We start from the raw sequence: 18,060 nt of genomic DNA on the forward strand, positions 1-18,060 counted from the left end.
CAGCAACATTTTAAAAATTAGAAAGACAGAAATAGACTCACAGACATAGAAAATAAACTTATGGTTACCAAAGGGGAAGGGAAGGGAGGGATAAATTAGGAGTTTGGGATTGATTGATACACACTATTGTATATAAAATATATAAACAACAAGGACTTACTGTATAGCACAGGGAACTATATTCCATAGCTTGTAACAACTTATAATGGAAAAGAATCTGAAAAAGAATATATATCTATAGATCTATCTATAGATATATTTAGATATAGATATAAAACTGAATCACTTTGCTGTACACATGAAACTAACACAATATTTAAATCAAACTATATTTCAATTAAAAAATCCACCCAGTTGCCCAAAACATTAAAAAAAAAATAGAAAGAATCAGCAAACTTGAAGATAGACAGAGATGATGCAATCTGAAGAACAGTGAGTAAAAATAAAGATGAAAAATGAACAGAGCCTCAAAGAAATGTAGCACACTATTAAATGCATCACCATAAATATAATGGGATTGTCAGAAGGAGAGGAGAGAAAGGGGGAGAAAAATTATGTAAAGAAATAATGACTGAAAACTCCCCCAAGCTGAAAAAAAAACACTAATCTACATATCCAAAAGGCCCAATGAACTATAAGTAGAATAAATTCAAAGATACCCACACGCAGACATATCATAGCCAAAATGTTGAAAGCAAAAGATAAAGAGAAAACCTTAGAATCAGTTTTTTTTTAAAAAAAGCTGCTTCATCAATTATGAAACTCCCCCCTCAATAAGATATACAGCTGATTTTTCTTTAGATACAGCAGAGGACAGAAGCCAGTGTGATGACTTGTTCCAAGTACTGAAAGCAAAATCTTGTTAACCAAGAAATATACATAGAGCCAAACTGTCTATTAAGAATGAAAGTGAGGAAATTCCCTGGTGGTCCAGTGATTAGGACCCAGTGCTTTCACTGCCAGGGCTCAGGTTCAATCCCTGGTCAGGGAACTAAAAGCCCGCATGCCACATAGCATGGTCAAAAAAAAAAAAAAGAAAAGAAAAGAAAAGAAAGTGAAATAAAATAATTCCCAGATAAACCAAAGCTGAAAAGCTGAAAGACTATGTTGCTAGCAGACTTGCCTTCCGAGAAATACTAAAGGAAATTATCCCAACTGAAAGCAAATAACATTGAGCAGTAATTAGAATCCACATTAAAAAAAAGAAAGTGTCAGTAAAGATAATTGTATAGGTAATTATAAGAGAGAGTACAATTACATATTTTTCTCTATTGTTCTCTTAACTGTTTTTAAAAGTAATTGAATAAAACAATATAAATATAATTGTATTTTTAGACTTACAAAATACAAAAATGAAATATATTTGATTAAATGCAGAAAGAGTTGGGTGGGAACAAAGCTGCAAAGAGTAAGAAAATAAAACAAGACAGTAACTATAATCCACAGAAAGAAATAAAGAGAACCAGAAACAGTAAATAAAAATGTTAATATAACAAATTCTGTAAATACATACTTGTTCTCCTTTCTTGTCTCAGCTTCTTTATAAGACATAGGATTATATAAAGCAATAATAACAATTTATTGTTGTGTTTTTAAGGTAGCACACAATGTATAACAACAATAGTACCAAACAAAAGAGGGAAAAGGAATGGAGGTATACAAGAGAAAGTTTCTTTCATTAGAATAAAGGTATTTTAAATATGAAGTAGATTTTGAGAAATTGATGTGTATATTGTAAGCCCTAGAATAGCCACAAAAAAGTTCAAAAACATAATAAAAATTATTAAAGAAACTAATATATTATCCTAGAAAATATCTACTTAAGAATAAAGAAGACAACTACAGGAATATTAAAACAAAAAAGATATGAGACATATAGAATACAAAAAAAATGGCATATGTAAATCCAACCATGTCAATAATAATATTAAATGTGAATGAGTTAAACAATCCAATCAAACATCAGAGGTTATCAGATTTGATAAACAAACAAGATCCACCCATATGCTGTTAACAGGAGACCATTTTAGAGTCAAATAAATAAAAAGTTTGAAAGTAAAAGGATAGAAGATATACCATGCAAATAACAACAGTAATGGAATAGGAAAGTAAACTTTCCTATACAGAAAAGTAAACTTTAAAACAAAAAAAAAGTGGCAAAAAGAAAAAGAATGGCATTTCATAATGAATAGAGGGTCAATTCACTAGGAATATATAAAAATTATAAACATATATGCATTTAACAAAGAGTATCTAAATATAAGAAGCAAAAACTGACAAGTAAAGGAAGAATAATTCAACAATAATAGTTAAAGACTTCAACATCCCACTTTAAATAATAGATAAATTATGTAGAAGATTAATAAGTAAATAGAAGACATGTACAACACTGTAAACTAAACTAACTATACTTAGCCAATATCTATATGATACTTCACCTCAAAAAAGCAAAATAAAGATTCTTCTCAAGTGCCCCTGGAACAGTCTCAGGATACACAATACACTAGGACATAAAACAAGCCTCAATAAATTTAACTGGATTGAAATATCATGCAGTGTATATTTTCCAACAAAATTGAATTAAATTATAAATCAATATCAAAAGGAAGTTTGGAAATTCATAAATGTATGGAAAATAAACAACACATTATTCCTAAATAACCACTGGGTCAAAGAAAAAATCATAAGTGAAATTCAAAAATACCTTTAGAAGAAGGAAAATGAAAACACAACATGTAAAACGTTATGGGATGTAGCTACACAGAGGGATATTTGTAGCTGTAAATGCCTATATTAAAAAAGAAGAAAGAACTCAATTCAATAACCTAAACTCATACTTTAAGAAACTTGGAAAAGAAGACCAAGTTAAATCTAAAGCATTTAGAGGAAAGGAAATAAATAAAATACAGAAGTGAAAATGAATAGAAAAAAAATCAAAGCAAAGTTTGTTCTTTGAAAAGACCAACAGAATGACAAACATTTAACTAGGCTGACCATAAAAAAAAAGAACCCTCAAATCATTAAAATCAAGAATAAGATAGGAAAATCACTACCAGCCTTACAGAAATATGAAGGGAATACTATGAAAAAAATGTATTCCAATAAATTAGATAACCTAAATAAAATGGAAAAATTCTTGTAAATACACACACTACCAAAACTGAGTCAATAAGAAACAGAAAAACCAGAATAGGCTATAACAAAGTAAAGATTGAGTTAGTAATTAACAACTTGCCACATGTTGTTAAGATGGCAATACCCTACAAATTAATTTATAGGCTCAACACAATCCCTTTCAAATTACCAACTGCCTTTATCCAAAAACTGACAAGGTGGTACTAAAATTCATATTAAAATGTAAAAAACCTAGAATACCAAGAAAAAAAAATCTTGAAAAAGAAGAATAAAGTTGAAGGACTTACACTTTATAATTTTAAAACTTGCTACACAACTACAGTAATTAATACAGCATGGTACTTATATAAGAATAAAACTATAGATCAATAGAATAGAGCTGAGAGTCTAGATATAAACCCATACATTAATGGTACCAAGACAATTCAACAGGAAAAGAAGTGCTTTCAAAAAGTGTTGCTGAATATCCACCTGCAATAAAGTTGAATTCCTGTCTCACACCATAAAAAATACTAAAATATTAACTCAAAATGAATCACAAACCTAATTGTGAGAGCTAAAACAATACAACTCTTATATAAAAACATGAGTGAATATTCATGAGACTGGATTAGGCAATGGTGTCTTATATATGACATCAAAGCACAAGAAATAAAAAATAAATTTGACTAAATCAAAACTAAAAATATTGTGCTTCAAATGATACTATTAATAAAGTGAAAAGACAACCCACAGAATGAAATAAACTTATATAAATCGTATATGTGATAAGGGACTTGTATGTATACTATATGAAGAACTATTATGAATTAAAAATACAACCCAATTAGAAAATGAGCAAAGTATCTAAATGGAATTTCTCCAAAGAAGATATACAAATGACCTGTAAGCATGTTAGAGAGATGCAAATCAAAACCACAATGAGTTACCACTTCACATCCACTAGGGTGGCCATAATCAAAAAGAGACACAATAACAATTGTTGGTGAGTGTGTGAATAAAATGGAATCTTTACACATTGTTTATCAGAATGTAAAATTGCGCAGATACTTTGGAAAACAGTTTGGCAGTTCCTACAAGGCCTAAACACAGAGTTAGTATATGATCCAACAATTCTACTTTTACGTACATATGCAAGAGAAATAAAAACATTTTAATGCAAGAACACTTGTACACAAATGTTCAAAGCAGCATTATTCATAATGTCAAAAGGTAAAAGCAACTCAAATGTCCATCAACTGATGAATGGGTAAATTAAACATTATCTTCAATAGAAGGAATAATATATTGATATATGCTACAACATTGATGAAATTTGGAAACGCTCTGCTAAATGAAGCAAGCCAGTCACGCATTGTATGTTTGTAGTTATATCCTCAATAGGCAAATCCAGACAGAATGTAAATTAATGTTTGTTTATGGCTGGAGAGGAAGGAAGGGGGAGAGGGTGACAACAGAGAGTGACAGCTAATGAGTATGGGGTTTCTTTTTTGAGTGATGAAAATGTTTTAAACTTAGATTGTGTTGATGATAGCACAACTCTGAATATACTAAAATCCATTAAACTGTACACTTTGGTGAATTTTATGGCATGTAAATTGTATCTCAATAAAGATGTTTTAAAAGTGAAATAAAATGTAGTATGAGGAGAAATAAAGACTTAGGGTAAGCAGTATTTTTATTTTCATAATTGAATTCTTTTTACACAAATGATTTAAGAAATAATCAGAAACAAAAACATATGTAATTTTTGGACTTCCCTGGTGGTGCAGTGGTTAAGAATCTGCCTGCCAATCCAGGGGGCACGGGTTCAAGCCCTGGTCTGGAAGATCCCCCATGTCGCAGAGCAACTAAACCCGTGTGCCACAACTACTGAGCCTGCACTCTAGAGCCATGAGCCACAACTACTGAGCCCACATGCCACAACTACTGAAGCCCGCGCACCTAAAGCCCATGCTCCAAGACAAGAGAAGCCACCGCAATGAGAAGCCCGCACACCACAACGAAGAGTAGCCCCCACTCACTGCAGCTAGAGAAAACCCCCGTGCAGCAAAGAAGACCCAACACAGCCAAAAATAAATAAATAAATTTATAAAACCAAAAAACATATGTATTTTTGGCAAAGGAAATAATGTATTGGTCTGACACCTTAGAAGAAATATTATGTGCTAGCCAAAGTGAAGTCCATTTTTAAAAAAATCTCTATAGATTCTTCCAGGCTAACAGCAACTTTGAGGGATCAGTCTCATGAAAGGGGAAATATTCTGAAGAGACTGGATTTTAGAGTATAAAATTGAATCCAGAGAATCCTAAACCTTTTTGAAGCAGCTGAATCTGTGGAGACTTAACCCCAAAGCATAGCAGTCTTCTCATTACATTATGTGCAGGTATTAGAAATGGTCTATTTTTATAACCAAAAAAATGCCTTGCAAAATTCAAGGTGATCTTTTTCTTTCATCATGTGATGAACCACCTTAGCTGCAGGTTATAATTATTTCTATGATGTTCCAGTGCCTAATTATTTATATAGTGCATTATTAGTACACATAGTCAGAAATAAGCCCTGTTAAAGCAGCATTTTTTGAGGAGCTTTCAAATCTATATGTCTATCTACATATTTGGATTACTTTGAGGAAAACCATAGTTCAGCGGAAGAGAACATCCCAACAGTTAAGAACTGCTGCTTTATAATACCATTTTATTCTTATATTTTTCCTGCAATTTTCAACTTTAATCTATCACAAGTCACAAAAATTCTGACCCATATTTTCCTCAGCCAGAACGAAACAAAACAAAACAACAACAAAACTCAGAGATGTGAATTAGATAAAATTAAGAACTAACCTCTAACAGCTTATGTTCTTAATTTTTCTTTAATCTAGAGAGCAAACCACAACTTTTTCATTGACCCTAGTTATACTTTGTTGTCAATTCCTGTGTGTCTTCACATACTTGTTGCAGTACTGGATAGGTTGGTGTCACTACAGATCTCTGATATCTTGAGTACAATCTTCTTTTCAGTGCTATAATTAACCTCTGTGAAGTCAAAATATTTAGTATAAGTCGGTTATACACAACAGCCTTGGATGTGTGGTGCTTTGGGGGAGGATGGTATAAAGGTGTCTGTGCATTAAGCAATGCAGGGTGAAGAAAACTGCAGTCAAGGATGGCGAACTAAGAGTGAGGAATAAGAATGGAATCTATATCAGGAATTTAGAGCTTGAGGTGATAGTAAAGCATTCCCTATATATTTGAGGATCCTAGAAAATATGTGGAAATATTTGCTCTATTGTATATGAATATTTAATGAATCATCCCAGAAGGCTGGATAACTTGGAGACATTTTGGCAGATTCATATCAAATTATTAACATTGCTATATCTATGAAGTGGGAATTAGGTGGGGTTGGAGTGGGGATGGAGGACAGGAGGTAATATTTTTCTAAATGTATTTCTTTATGTTTTAACTTTTTACAACAAGTTTTATGGGTTTTGAATTCATCTCCTCTATCAAGTGTCCCCAGATTTTTCTACCACAGGCAGGATCAGTCACTTTCTTCTCCATGTTCTCCCCAAAGGCAGGGACCATGATTAGCAAACATTTGACACATTTAAGTCATGTAATACATGTTTGTTGAATGGCCATTTAGTTTAACACCATTATTTCGTAGATGAAATAGATGAGGAAAATAAATTAAGTGATTGATGCCTGATGACTTTCTCAAACTGTGGTCTCTGGACCAGCAGCAGCAATGTCTCCTGAGAAGTTGTTGGAAATGCAGTTCTTGAGCCCTACCCTAGACCCAGAGATTCAGAAACTCTGGAGGCGGACCCCAGAGATCCATGTTTTAATAAGCCTTCTTGGTGATTCTGATGTGCACTCAATTTGAGAACCACTGCTCAAAGATAACATGGCTGGTATGAAACAGGCAAAAACAAATCCTCAAATGATCTAAGTAAGCTTATATTGGATTATAATATATGTAAAAAGACATCCAATGCTAGAATAAATCTTTCTAACTTATTTTTCTCTGTGGAACAAAACAAATCTGTTTTCATATTTGTCTTATTTAATTTTATCTCTCTGGATACATAAACTCTTTCTTTGTCACAATGCTAAAATATAAAAAGAAATTACCAACTTGGAAATACAGAGTTTACTCATTGCCAAATAAGACTTCTCACTTCCATAAGCAAATCACTTTAAACTATACATTTATAATGAATCCAGTTATATTTTAATTATATTAGCATGAAAAGAGATGTAATAATTCCATGGAAACCAATATTTTATTTTCTATGCTTTAAGTATTTTGGGCTACAAATGAAAATTTTGAATACTGGGGAGAGAGAGATTTTCTATAATTATTATGCCCACTGTAGAGAGAATATTAAGCCATAGTTTCTGTGGAGTCTTGTCAAACATAGTTCCTTCAGTATTTACAAACTGAAATGCTTGTTATATGGTTTCAAAAGTTTTTCTTAGCTCAAGGGAGAAGTCACTGTATTAAGAAAAACAATCTAAAACAGCATCAGTAGGGAAGAAGTCATGGGTGACAGTGCTATGTGGGGAAAGTATATGAGAAATCATATCCCAGTGGTTGCTATGGCTGTAAACAGTTTTAAGAAAAACATCTGAGTCTCTATCAGCTACCTCCCGGAAACAAAGGAAAACTCATGCTCATAAATTCAGCTTTAGAACATAAACAGTATATGATTAGGTTTCAGCCATATTACCCCACTCTTTACTCCTTGACTCACATTTTTAAGGACTTATTTACTTCTTGTATTGTTTAATATAAAGAATTTAATTCGACATAAGTACTTATGAAACACCAGGAGAAAGGAAGAAATAGATTGGCATTAAAATATTCCTAATTCTAAGGCTTTCCATATCTAAAATAAAATTGAGATTTGATTAAAAATCCACCTGCAGTAGAGGAATAGAAAGAAGCCCAGGATGACCTGAACAAAGCTGAGTGAGTGTAAGGAGGAGGGCTCCACAATGAGGACTGAACAGAAGGTTAGTGGAAGGCACGCAGCAGGGTAGAAAACCTTGTAAACAACACGGGTTCTGTTGGAAGTTTTATTGGAAGTGCAGTGGGATGCCATTCCAGGGCTTTAGGCAAAAATGAGACAACCTAATTGTAATCAGTTTTATCTGTTTTGACAATAAAAGGTGCTTGAATCCTGCATTTCCTCTTTTTTTCTCCTGAAGCACGACTATTGTATCAGCTATTACAAGTATCCAAAGGTCTTCCAGATTTTCTCAAGGAGTTTCATTTCAGAACACTGAAGGAGCACATTAAATTGCTCTGGTAAGGCCTGAAAAATTTCCTAGCTGTTCGTAATGGGTGCTTGCTTTCTCACGCTTGTGCATTCTAGAATACTTAAGTCGTCTAGGCAAATTAAATATTTTTCTTGGGATGAGTTTTCACAGTAAGTTGATTTTTATTGCAACTGTTGTGCTTGGCAAAATATTAGTGAAATCCCCATATAGCTTTAGAATTAGACAGAATTACAGTTTTGTTATTTTGTGGTAATATATGCTGAATATAAAGGCTATTGAAGACAGAGAAATTAAGATTTTGGTTGACAGAAGAGTATGTACTTAAAAGGTTGTAAGCAGACAAAATAACAAAATACATATTCCTTGAATTTAGATTAGCTATATTTCGCTCACTAGTATATATTTTAATCAGAAAAAAATAGAGCAAAGCAAATAACTTCAGTAAATTGAATTTTATCATTGTTATAAAAGATTTAATAACCAATTTTAATTAGTGAAAACTTTCTAGAAGAAGCTGTGTGGACAGGCAAGATCAGACAATATTTTTTTTAGAATCATGGCTAAACTAGTAAATAAATAAAGTGAAGGTATAGAAATCTTGTTACATTGCTTTAGTGCACAACCACCTGGCTTCTGGGAGAAGGAGAAAGCAATATCATACATCTTGCATAATATTCCCTCTCGGGTAACATTAGTTCATAACACAAGAGAATTTTCCCTGGCTTTACCTGACAGAAACTTGATTCATCTTCCAGCCAAGAGCAATTTTTCTACCATATTCAGCAATAGTTGCTTCTGAAGGGCTTTCTTATCTCATTTCTTATTCATTAATCTCCAAAAGACATGTTAGAAACCACAAAATGTAAATCTCTTTATAACTAAATTAATCCAATTCTTTTCATGAGAGACAGCCTCATTGTCAGCTGAGCATATGTAACAAATGCTTGTCGCTTCTGAGTGCGCAAAGAGCAAGATCTAAAAGATCATTTCTTTTGAGAAATGTACGTTAACACGAGAAACTACCTTTTTCTCTAATGATTAACTTGTCATGTATTTTTTTAGAAGTAATATCCACCCATAATTTATTGAGGAAGACTATCATAGCCACTTTATATAATTACGGTTCTGATAAGGCACATCTTCTTGAGTTTTTTAATTTAGCATTTTGTCAAAATAGAAAAGAAGAAAACATAACTCTATACTCACTGGTTTTTCATAAAATATTCTTGTTATCATGCAAATTTTAACCTGAAGAAAACATAACTCTATACTCACTGGCTTTTCATAAAATATTCTTGTTATCATGCAAATTTTAACCTATCTCCTCTACTAACCTAAATCCTAAATCATGCACTACAAAATTTAATTGAAGAGACATACTTCATAAAAGAAAAGTAATTTCTCTAACAAATTGTTTGTTTTACCCTATATATTTTTACCATATGGCATGTAGAATTTTTTTCCTAAGTAGTCATCTATAGAAAAATTTTCAGTGTATGGAAACGATTTCTATGCTTTGAAGAAATAAAGTTTTATGAAAGGAAAACCCAAACATCACTAATATGTAGGTTTTGTCCTTTCATTTTATTTCAAAGCAGTTTAAGATATTTCATATGAATAACTTTTTAATATCTATAAATATTTAACATTTGATAAACAAAAAAGTCAGCAGCTTTCATTGTTTTTATAATAGCCTATAAATTAGAGTTGCATCTTTCCCCAACATACCTTAAACTTTCTCAGTTTGTCATTTAAATATTTCTGTTAATTATCAGTTTATGATTCACATACCATGATGTTTGAAGGATCTATGAAGATATAAAGAGGAATTACAATTTCCCCTATAAATGATACAGTTATTAATTACTAACCCACTTTGTTCCAAAAACAATTTCAGGTGACTTTAAAAGAAATACACAGTACAGTTAAAGAGAATAAATTTAATAAAGTGAGAATAATTGGGCAAACACAAGACAAAGCAAAAGATAAAAATCAACCTACAGGGGCTTCCCTGGTGGCGCAGTGGTTGAGAGTCCGCCTGCCGAGGCAGCGGACACGGGTTCGTGCCCCGGTCCGGGAGGATCCCACATGCCGCGGAGTGGCTGGGCCCGTGAGCCATGGCCGCTGGGCCTGCGTGTCCGGAGCCTGTGCTCCGCAGCAGGAGAGGCCACAGCAGTGAGAGGCCCACGTACTGAAAAAAACAAAACAAAAGAAAAAAATCAACCTACAGTAAAGAATGGACATATGGATACCGGGGTGAAGTGGGGGAGGGGAAAGGGAGGTGGGATGGCTTGGGAGATTGGGATGGACGTATATACACTACTATGTATAAAATAGATAACTAATGAGAACCTGCTGTATAGCACAGGGAACTCTACTCACTGCTCTGTGATGACCTAAATGGGAAGGAAATCCAAAAAAGAGGGGCTATATGTACATGTATAGCTGATTCACTTTGCTATACAGCAGAAACTAACACAACATTGTAAAGCAACTATACTCCAATAAAAATTAATTTAAAAAATCAACCCACAAATAAGACTAATTAAAATTATATACTGTGAAGTTCTATACATTTGCCATGAGCTAACCACAATTTTGCCTCTAAGCTCTTAACAGACAACGTAGGGAGAAAAATTTAGTAAATTATATGTTTCAATCTCCCTTCAAGATAAACATACCAAGCCAGCTGCACAGAAAAATCACAACTATTCCTGATATTAATCTCAGAAAACAATGTCTCTTAAGTTTCTCAAAATGAAGAGCCTGTGTAACGGAGTGAACAACATCTTCAGAACTTCAGGATCCTTTTTTCTCTCAGAGATTCTCTCAAAGTAGCACTGTGGCATTAAATGTAAGTGTAATTCCTACTAACACTCTTAATAAGGAACCATTTGATGCAGCAAGCTTCCAGGAAACACTTCCTTCCAATTGTTTCTCTTTTGTAATCTTTTGAGAGATAGGATGTGGCAGGGAGTTTGATTCTGTATTCACTCATGAGTTTCTACAATGTAGCTCTTCTCTGTTATTGGTTAAGTGCAAAGCCTTAACTGACAATGGAGACAACTGGATGACAATGGAGAACGGTAGGGACCTGAGCAGCCCACCGTGAATCTGTCCTGAGTAGAAGACTATTCTAAGTAGAAGACTATTCTAAGTAGAAGACTATTCTATTCTATTCCTCTGAGAGTGAAACCAGGTTAATACCTCCTGTAGAGCTAGTGGTTTCTTACAAAATAATTTTGAACCTGCTCTAACAGAAAACTGAACTATTTAGAAGGAAGTTTGCAATCTCTTGATTTTAGGAACTAGTGTCCTTAATAATAATGATAATAATATATTAAATAATAATCATTTTCATTATAATATTTATAATGAGTATTTAGTGAGGGCTTAGTGAATGTTACCACTGTCTTAAAACACTTAAAGAGCACTGACTCATGGATTGATAGAATCATTATGTAATTTTACAGGTAAGAAGTGAGGTTAAGAAACTAGCCTAAGGTCACATGGTTAGCATAGAATGGAACCAACAATTGAAGCCAGGATTTCTGGCTCCAATGTCTAGACTCTTCACAGCACTGCTAACACATATATATGGAATCTGAAAAGAAAATGGTTCTGATGAACCTAGGGTCAGGACAGGAATAAAGACGCAGACGTAGAGAATGGACTTGAGGACACAGGGAGGGGGAAGGGTAAGCTGGGACTAAGTGAGAGAGTAGCATTGACATATATACACTACCAAACATAAAACAGATAGCTAGTGGGAAGCAGCTGCATAGCACAGGGAGATCAGCTTGGTGCTTTGTGAACACCTAGAGGGGTGGGATATGGAGGGTGGGAGGGAGACACAAGAAGGAGGGGATATACGTATGCATATAGCTGATTCACTTTGTTATACAGCAGAAACTAACACAGCATTGTAAAGAATTATACTCCAGTAAAGATGTTAAAAAATAGGGAGTTGGAGTGGAATGCTATTTGTAACACTTTTGTATAACTTTTTTAAAAGACTTCAAAAATATTCGACTTTGGAAGAGGAAATAAAATAATATGGAATTATTTTTAAATGTCTGAGAAAAGCTACTCTACAGAATAGACTATTTTGGAAAATATATCAAACATCATCAGTAATCATGCTAAGCAAACAGAACCTATCTGCAAGCTCAGAAGAAAGTGACTTGTCTATTATGCATTTATGAAAAAGACAAGAAAATATATTAACTAATCGTTTACATATGTATATAAAAATTTATCATTGAATTCAAATACTAACAGCTAGAATTTTTCAAAGAGAGGATGATGTAAAACTAAAATTGGCCTGTATCCATACAAATGTGAATGGAATATCTAAATGTAATAGAACAAAGTCAAAGTCCAGTGTATTTAGGTTGGTACCTGTAGTGGGTTGAATAGCAGTCCCGCCAAAAGATATGCCCACCTGGAACCTATGATTGTGACCCTTATTTAAGAAAAGGGTCTTTAGAGATGCAATTAAGTATCTTGAAATGAGATCATCTTGGATTATCCAGGTGTTTTTAATCCAATGACAAGTGCCCTTATAAGAAGAGAAGACAGACTGAGGGAGGCAGAAGTATACATTAGGTGGAGACAAAGAGTGGAGTTGTGAGGCCTCAAACCAAGGAATGGCTGGAGCCACAAAAAACTAGAAGAGACAAGGAAAGATTATCTCCAAGATTCTTCAAAGGGAGCAGTCTAGCTGACATTGATTTAGGGCTTCTGCCCTCTCAAACTATCAGAGAATAACTTTCTGTTGTTTTAAGCTACCAAGTTTGTGGCCTTTTGTTACAGCAGCCCTGTAACAATGTAAATATTAGTTTACCTGTCTGCATAGACATTTTAATATGCTGAGAAAAGGGTATTTTCAAAGGGCAGTTGAATCTCAATGAAATTAAATGACATCAATCATAAATATACTATGCTTTCTAAATGAGCAAAAACAGCAGTATTAAAATAATAAAAATAATAATTTGTGTTCACTTAAACACAGACTGATAGAAAATATCCATCACTTCACTTAATAGAAACTTTAACATTGAAAGTAATAAGTAAAGATACCTTAGAGTCCACTTGTAAGTTCACTTATAAGGAATCAAAAGTTTGAAAAGCACTATCTTAAAAGCTGTTAGATTCTTATGTCTGAGAACTCTAAATGCTGTTCTGATGGATGCAAACAGATACATAAAGGAAATCCTTAGAGATGGAGAAGGTAATTCTGTACAGGAAATTTCCTCACCTTTGTTGAAATAAAATACAGAAGCTTCATTTTTTTTTTTTTTTGGATCATGGATGGACAGTTTCTAAATAGTGTAGGCTCTTTCACTCTACTTTCCCATCTTCCCTTTGAGATTTTTTTTTTCTTTTCTGTTAATTTTGCTGCCACCATCACATTTATACTCAATTTATACTGTTTTCAAGATTTCATTTTTCACCCTTTGGTCCAAAGTCAGACAGTAGCTTTGTCATTTGCAGGAGAAGCATTTTTAGACTTAAAAAATTATATATATATATATATATATATATATATATATATATATAGCTAAATATTCTATATTATACAGTATGTTAAATATTGTTACATATTTTATATTATGTATTATATGTAACAACTGAGATGGGTAAGCACTTTCAGAAAAATTATACATAATATTTAATATATACATATAATACACATATATAGAATCATAAAAAGGAAATAAAGAAAAGGGTAGACACAGAAAAAACAGCCTGCTCATTCTGTACAGTGGCCTAATCCTAACATTAATTGGCATGCTCTCCTGAGTGACCCTACCAATTCCACAAGATAATTCAGGAGACATCAACTGCCCAGTTATACAGCATTTTATGGATTTGTTCAAGTGTTTTATTGCTCTGTCCCAGTCTTACCTGCATATGTGAAATGACACTCTGATTCATACTCAAACCCCAATCTCTGAGGCACTGGACACATTCGTCAGTATCAGAGACAAGAATTCTCAAGCCTGGATGCCACCCTAATGTCCCCTCATCTGATTCATGTGAGGTCTGAGGCTTTTTCCAAACTGAATGATATAATGAATGTTCTTACCTTTCAAACAGCCTCAGCCCTTTGCATAGACTCGTGGCCTTGCCCCTCAGCCTCTGAGAATGATCTAATTCTGGTCCCCAAATATTTCCCACATAGCATTTCCTGCCCCTCTTGTTCTGGGTGGAGACATTTGACAGGCTCTGCCAGGTAAATTGTGAGAAGTGTCTTGATCAGCACTGTCCAAGTGAGAGTGGCCCAAAGTGAACACCACCCAGAATAGAGCCCCTAGCAAACCTCTGATGGGTATTGTGAATGAGAAATAAATCTTTGCATACACTACTGTATATAAAATAGATAAGTAATAGAACCTGCTGTATAGCACTGGGAACTCTACTCAGTACTATGTTATGGTCTATATGGGAAAAGAATCTTAAAAAAGAAAAATAGAGTGGATACTGCAACTAACACAACATTGTAAATCAACTATACTCCAATAATTTTTTTTTTTTTTTGCGGTACGCGGGCCTCTCACTGCTGTGGCCTCTCCCGCTGCAGAGCACAGCCTCTGGACGCACAGGCCCAGCGGCCATGGCTCATGGGCCCAGCCGCTCCGCGGCATGTGGGATCCTCCCAGACCAGGGCACGAACCCGTGTCCCCTGCATCAGCAGGCGGACTCTCAACCACTGCGCCACCAGGGAAGCCCTAAAAATGTTTTTAAAAAAATAAATCTTTGCTCTTTTATGCCCCTGAGAGTTCGCATTTAGTTCCTCCTTTGGTGGATGCATTACTCATCTACCTTACAGACTCAGTTTCCATCAAATATCCTTCAAATCTTATAGGGAAATATCTGTACTTGTCTGTTCATTACGAATTGCACTAAAGTTTGGTAAAATACTTAGATCAATAATTTGTAAAATGTGTTCCATGAAAATAAAATTCTATATAGATTCAAATGTTCGTTAACACATTAGGGCTCTGTGAATTCCCAAACTCTTGCCATAAAATCTGGCCTACCCATTGAGTTTCCCAACCCTCTTTTACCATGGAACCCTTTTCCCACAGACATTTAGAAACACTACAGAGCACAATGATTAGCAGTATATCAGTCACCTCTGGCAGTGAAGGAATGGAATGGGATTGGAGAGAACACACACAGAATCTTCAAATGCACCAGCATTTTCTTTCTTACACTGGGAATTGTGCATAAAGGTGTTTCTATCATTATTCTCTAAACCATAATTATAATTATATACATCCTTTTGAATGTGTGTATATTTCACAATTTTAAAATGTTAAGTAAACACATTAATGGAATTAGGGAAATCTCAAACACAAGAAAAATATTTGAGAGCTACATTTCTCTCTTCACAGGAAAAGAGACACTATAGCAGGTTTAGAGTATTTCCTAAATAAACTAATAGGAGTGAAAGAATTTTTAAAGTTATAAATGATAGTAAAAGATTATTACTTCACAATTTAAAGAAAAATGTGTTAAATGTGTCAATGATTCCAAAATATCTAAAGTATGGTGGAATGATAATAAAGTAGCCTCTGAGTAAAATTTTCAAGCTATTTATTATTATTAAATTATTTACAAAGGAAGCTTAATTTATAATTTTTAGAATGTGTGAATTAAAATTTCTATGATTCTCCAGAAAATGTCAACTGTGATATGTAGCTTGTTTAGAAAAGGCTGTGGTTTTCACCTGAAAGCTATTTTTGTAGATGTAAAATTTTGCAGAGGCAAAAAGTGTTAGTCTCATGACCTCAGGACATTTCACTTTTGTCAGGTACAACTTAGGCCTTAGGTCACTAAAATACACTGACTTCAATAGAAAACATGCCATTTCTTCATTGCTAAACATGTTTTCTTAAGTATTCCATACAGCCAGTTGTCTTCATTGACATCTTCATAATAATGATTTTTTTCATCTTTATTTGGTGTTGAGTGTGCCCTTATTTTATCAATATCTGTATAAGTGTGTCTGTCTTTTTAATATAAACGTTACAGACATATTTTCTGATTTGTCCTGCACATCATAATTCCAGCCTATATAATTTCATAAAATCTACAGCTGAAGCACATTGAATCCACATCATTTCTCATCCACCCATATTTTTCAAAATTCACAGCTCTTAAGAAATAAGAAGAACCATCTCAAAGGGTTGTGTAGTCCTTAACTGTATATACTAACATTTCCAAAGGGCATCCTTCTTCATGCATCTACTTCCTCTCTCAGTAAAAAGGAGATTCCAAGGCTGCAGGACAGGGTCCACACCAGGTAACTCATGTGCATACAGGTAGTCAGAACTCCCTTGAGAGTATGTTTCTTATTCCAACCTTAGCTCTTTCCTTTGGAGGACATGGAGAGTTTTCTCGAAAACTCGTGACTACCTACCAGAATAAAATTATTATGAAACTTCGGCATTTACCAAACTTTATGCAAGTAATATGCATTAAAATGAATAAAAATAAAATAGAATTACAGTCCAAAGTTGTGAATGTAATGTCTTTCAAAGCAACAAAATTTAAGTTTGTACTTATAAAGACTTGAAACTAGTTATTACACATATAGTAGGCTAGATATTAATGTATTTGTAGTTTAATGAAGCTTTATCCTTCACAAACATCTTTGTTCAATTGTCAGCATTAGGTATTATGGGAGAGAAAAGCATTTTTCAGTAAACTGTCTCCCTGTAGGGTTCTTTTACTAATATTAAACTATTTTGAACCCTGGACTTTTTGTAATATAAAATTTGCTCAGGATATTATCACTATAGAAAATAGGAATGCTAGCTTTTTGGCCAGAACAGCCATATTCCAGTAATTCGCCAAAATGACCAACAAAAAAGGGAAAGAGGAGGGGCAGCCACTACATGTTCTCTAGGCCTTTTAGAAAACATGGAGTTGTTCCTTTGGCCACATACATGTGAATCTACAAGAAAGGTGATATTGTAGATATCAAAGGAATGGGCACTGTTCAAAAAGGAATGCCCCACAAATGTTACCATGACAAATTGGGGAGAGTCTACAATGTTACCCAGCATGCTGTTGGCATCATTGTAACCAAACAAGTTAAGGGCAAGATTCTTGCCAAGAGAATTAATGTGTGTATCGAGCATATTAAGCACTCTAAGAGCTGAGATATCTTCTTGAAACGGGTGAAGGAAAATGATCAGAAAAAGAAGGAAGCCAAAGAGAAAAGCACCTGGGTTCAACTGAAGCGTCAGCCTGCTCCACCCAGAGAAGCACACTTCATGAGAACTAATGGAAAGGAGCTGGAACTGTTGGAACCCATTCCCTATTAATTCATGGCATGATACATGTAAAGAAAATAAAAGACCTGGACTGTATAAATGTTTCTCTTAATTGAGAAGAGTGTGTGACCTCCCTCCCCAAAACAAATACTTAAAACATATTTTAATTGTGTCTGAATTCAGTGGGTGACATCGTTTTACTTTTCAAATTCAGTGGTTTTTCTTCCTGAAAGATGTGAGGTAGTTTGTTGTGCAATATACTCCATTGGTTAATAAACTGCTAGATATTATTTATAAAAAAAAAAAGAACATAGGAATACTAGAGAATGCTGTTCTCATTTATATA

The 18,060-nt window shown here is 33.9% G+C and overlaps 1 pseudogene across 1 annotated transcript; it reads left to right on the forward strand.

Annotated features, from left to right (window-relative positions):
- The first annotated feature begins 17,306 nt into the window (after positions 1-17,306).
- On the forward strand, positions 17,307-17,765 carry LOC307185916 (large ribosomal subunit protein eL21-like; annotated as a pseudogene). The gene has a single exon. The product of its transcript is annotated as a large ribosomal subunit protein eL21-like (transcript).
- The last annotated feature ends 295 nt before the right edge of the window (positions 17,766-18,060 follow it).

Source organism: Stenella coeruleoalba (genome assembly GCF_951394435.1).
Source record: "Stenella coeruleoalba genome assembly, chromosome: 4".
NCBI classification, from domain to species: domain Eukaryota; kingdom Metazoa; phylum Chordata; class Mammalia; order Artiodactyla; family Delphinidae; genus Stenella; species Stenella coeruleoalba.